The following is a 4,570-nucleotide window of genomic DNA, read 5'->3' on the forward strand; positions in this document are numbered from 1 at the left end:
TGTCTAGTACCTGCTGTGAGCACCGAATTATAATACTGGAAATATATGTGGAAGGTAGGCTAAAAATGCCATAAGGTTCATAAACTGAAAATAAATACTGAATACTGATAATAATACTAAAAATACTAAACATCTGTCTGAAGTAATCTAGTCTAAAAGCCTCTAACTGTCTGAATGTAGAGTTGATAGGACAAGTCCCCAAGTAACTCCGACTACTGAACATACTAAATATGCTGAAATACTGAAATAAAATAATATCGTCAATGGATGAGGACTCACTACTGAATCTGTTGCTGATATCCTGAGCTGCTAAGTATGATCAGGAACGCGTGTGTCTGAACCTATGATATGAGACATCATAGCACAAAAGAAAGTATGCAATCAGTATGTGGAATATACTGGTATGCTAAGTGAGATTAGGCTGATATATATGGGTTCATATGTATGAGATGATAAATGATTAAATGAACATCCTAAAGTAACTGGATGAGAGTAAATGAAAAACTGTAGCTATTAAACATACTAAACATGCTATACTACGCAAATAGATATACACGTGTATCTGAGATTATACTGAAACTAAGTGATGAATTCAGATGGCTGAGTAACTGATAACTGATAGCATAGTTCTATAGAATTGATTGAGTTCCCTTCAGAATACTGATACTTAAATTGTAACTATAAGAGTGTTCATCTAACTGACATACCCCGATATAAACTGATTTGGGGTCTAACTCGTGACCCTAGTTGAAAGGGTGCTAGTACCGTGCTACGGATACTAACACTGGCTGTGAGTTACCCTAACTGGCAGGAAGATATTTTGTCAACTCTTACTGGTAGGAAAACTCATACGAGATGTGTAAACCGTTATCTGGTAGGAAGATATCTCAACCTACGCTGGCTATGTAGTTCTGTAACTCAGGGACTGCTACTAAGGGTCAAACCCTAACTAATAGGAATGCCCCTATCCCTAGATTCACTCGGTGTTGAATCCTACTCCCAACTGAAAGACACTAATCACTAGACTGTACTAAGCTTGACTGAACTGACCCTGATTGTGTTGACTGATCGAACTGGACTGAGTTCACTGAGTTCTATTAACTGACTGAGTACTAGTGTTCTTAACCTTTACTGGGACTATTTGATAACTACTTTAACTAAGTAAATATCTAGATTTTGGGTAATAAATACCCCCATGACTCGATAGCATCAATAATAAAACACAGCAAATCTTGAAAGCATAACAATAGTCAATTGTTCATAATTCAATCACCGAGACATTTTGTCAAAAACTTGGAGGTCATGAACTTGTACATGATTGAGAACACATGCTAACATTTCATGATTACACTATTTAATTCACATGGACATTCTATCAAACACTTGAGGAGCATAATTACATAAGCATCATGACTACAACTTAAACTTGCAATTTCAAGGGTTTTGACATGGGAATTACATCAATCAACATACATGGTATCTTATGTACATGAAACTTATTATTAAATCTTGAATTGAAACCCATACAATAACACAAACATAAAAGCAACCCAATTTCTACATGTAAATCATGAATCTAAAAACTTATAGTTATAAAAAGGGTTCTTGAACTCCAAGGGTGGAAGGAAACTCAAGAATGAACACCTAACATACCTTGATTGTTGATTTCGTAAAGATTATTAGAGATTTATTGGAACTTGGACTTGAACTTGATGAACCTAGGGTTTTGTTTTTGAGAGGATTTATGAAGAATGAATGTATTTTGCCCTTTTTGAGAGCTTAATTTTATGTTTTAGCTGAATTGGGTGAGGGGAAAAGGATCTAAAAGCCCTTGGAAACTTGTAAATAAATAATAAAAACTTGCCTAGTAATGCGATAGGTGATATGCTGGGTCGATGGGGTCGACATGATCACCGATGAATCACGTCAGCAGGTACGATGCGATAGCTAATGCGATGCGTCAAGATCGTATTTGCTTTCTGTTTGGCAATCCAAACATGACTTAAACAATGTCTTAAAATTTTGAAACTCACCCAATACAACCAATTGACATCCCAGATCATGATGAAATTTAAAAATTGACAATCTAAGGTCACAGGGATCGAAAATAAGATCATCCAATTATGAAGGCTAAAAATGATCCTAAGTCTTAACACTTAGCTGATTTTTGTAAGTCTGGGACCTCTTTTGGTATACTATATAGGAGTAAAATTACTAGGACTTTGCGGGGTCTTACAGAAAGATGTTAAGACTAGGAAAATATTTGAGGATAAGGATTTCCAACATCCAATTTTCATCTAAAGGTAATGTTGTAACAAAATTATCTAACTTAGGGTAATCATTGATTTTTTTAACCTCATCACTTGTCGTTCAAGAGAATCCAAGTGAAACTCATCTAAGTAGGTTGAGAAATATTTAGATGTAGTGAAAGAATCAATATCCCTACATCTTGTATTAGAAGAATTTACTATCATTTGAAGTTATTGTGATCACAAACCCAGTTGTTTTTAGTGATTATACAATCTTTGAATTTAATAACTATTACTTAACATAATTGTAAACTAATAGTGAACTTCATTAACAAACCCCTTCAAAGGAACCAATTAACTAGAAGTCTATTTAACTGCATAAGGCTTAGCTTTAACCTTATTCCCTATGGGATTCAATCCCAATAGAGTTGGATTATATATTTAAAATGGCTATTTTATACTTCTAAAAACGGTGTAATTTGGGTGTATCTAGTTTTGGAGTTATTGCCTATGAATATGGTCGTTAATTAAGTCCAGTACATACCAAATACCTAAAGTTGGAATGAACTGTTATTACCTTACAACCTTGAACTTGAGACCACTATGAAGAGCGATGAATGTATAAGAACATGAAGTAGTAAGGATATAATAGTTTGTTACTGATCAGATATAATAGTAGAATCAAAATACACCTAGCACTAAGGATGATAGATTTTTGGGTGGTGATATTGATGAGAAATATGTAGACAATGTTTCCTCATCTAACCCACGTTAATGACAAAGATTAAGAGGATGACAATAACAGGTCATACATTTTGAGGTCAATGATGCTGACGTAGATGGAGTTGGTGATAATGGGCCCATTTTTCTTCCAGCACCAACTTCTAAGGCAAAGTTCAATATTACCAGCACTATGATTCAATTATTGAATCTCAAGGGTTTGTTTATAGGTATGGTTTGTAATGACCTGAATCATCATTTGATAAACTTTGTAGGGATTTTTAAGTCTTTTGAATTATTGGAGTGAGTCAAAATGCCATTCAATTATGGTTGTTCCCACTGTCTTTATCTAGGATTGTAAGCTTATGGTTGATAAAGCTATAGTCTAATTCTATTACCAATTAGAGTCAGTTGCAAGAAGCTTTCCTAAAAAGGTTTCTTCCATTATTCAGAATGTTGCAGTTAAGGAATGAGTTATATTATTTTAGACAACTACCTGGTGAAGCATTACATGAAGCATGGATATATTTTAAGAAGAAGTTAACTCAACGCCCCAACCATAAATTATCGGATGAGCACTTGATAAAGATTACTTACAGGTCTCTAAATTCAATCACGAAGTGGATGGTTGATAATGTGATTGGGGGAGCAATTATGTCCCTCAAATATGCAGATGCATCTTTAGTTTTGAAAAAGATTACAGAGACCAACAGAACATGGCATAATAGAGATTTTGAGGTTACAGATGGTACTTATATATTTGTGAATGTCTATTGAACAACACTAAAGAGAAGAAGAATGTGATCAAGACATAAACCATATGAAGACACAGATAGATTTTCTTATAAAACACTTGTTAGCAAGAGATTTTGAAAAGGTGAAATTTGTAGGTTCTTAGTTTAAGGCTTCTAAATCAGACTCAAAAAAGGTGGCAAACTACTTGAATAATTAGATGGGGTTTTTTGAACTAACACCCAAGGAACCCAAGGTCAAAACTACCAAAAAGATAATTATTATGACAAGGCCAGTTACAAGGATAAGGATAAAGGCAACTAGAAGAGAAATAATGATAGAAGTAGCCATTATGTGCCCCCTAGAAATCGAGATAGGACCGGTAATGATTCAGGAAGCTCAAGGATAGAAGATATGTTGGCTAAAGTATTGCAAAATATGGAATCCATTGACTCTAGTGTTAATGAAATAAAGGGAGAAATCTCTACATTAGCTAACTAGTAGATTCGCATTACACTTCCATTAAACAGTTGGAGTTCGAAACAGGTCAGATGAATACAACTTTGAATCAGAAGATGATTAGGACATTGCCTAGCTACATCATCCAAAACCTAAGAAGCAATGGCCAGATCATGGATGTTACTACTATAAATAGAAGAGTGTTGCCTAAACCCACGCCTATTATTGATGAGCATGAAAAGGTTATTATTTTTTATGTTGGAGTTACAACTAAGATTACTCTCAAACGTAAAGTATTGGTTAATTCTAACAAACATGAGGATCTCAATAATGTTATTGTATAGGTTAAGATATCTACAAGTGTTCATATTGGGAGTCATAAAAATAAAGAGAAGGAAAAGTCTATGAAG

At 34.2% G+C, this 4,570-nt stretch overlaps 1 non-coding gene across 1 annotated transcript; it reads right to left on the bottom strand.

The window, feature by feature from the left end:
* Positions 1-3,429: 3,429 nt before the first annotated feature.
* On the bottom strand, positions 3,430-3,535 carry LOC124889064. Its single transcript, XR_007047681.1, has one exon. It is a non-coding gene; the product is annotated as a small nucleolar RNA R71 (small nucleolar RNA).
* Between the last annotated feature and the right edge of the window lie 1,035 nt (positions 3,536-4,570).

This window comes from Capsicum annuum, chromosome 11 (genome assembly GCF_002878395.1).
Source record: "Capsicum annuum cultivar UCD-10X-F1 chromosome 11, UCD10Xv1.1, whole genome shotgun sequence".
In the NCBI taxonomy this organism is placed as follows: Eukaryota; Viridiplantae; Streptophyta; class Magnoliopsida; order Solanales; family Solanaceae; genus Capsicum; species Capsicum annuum.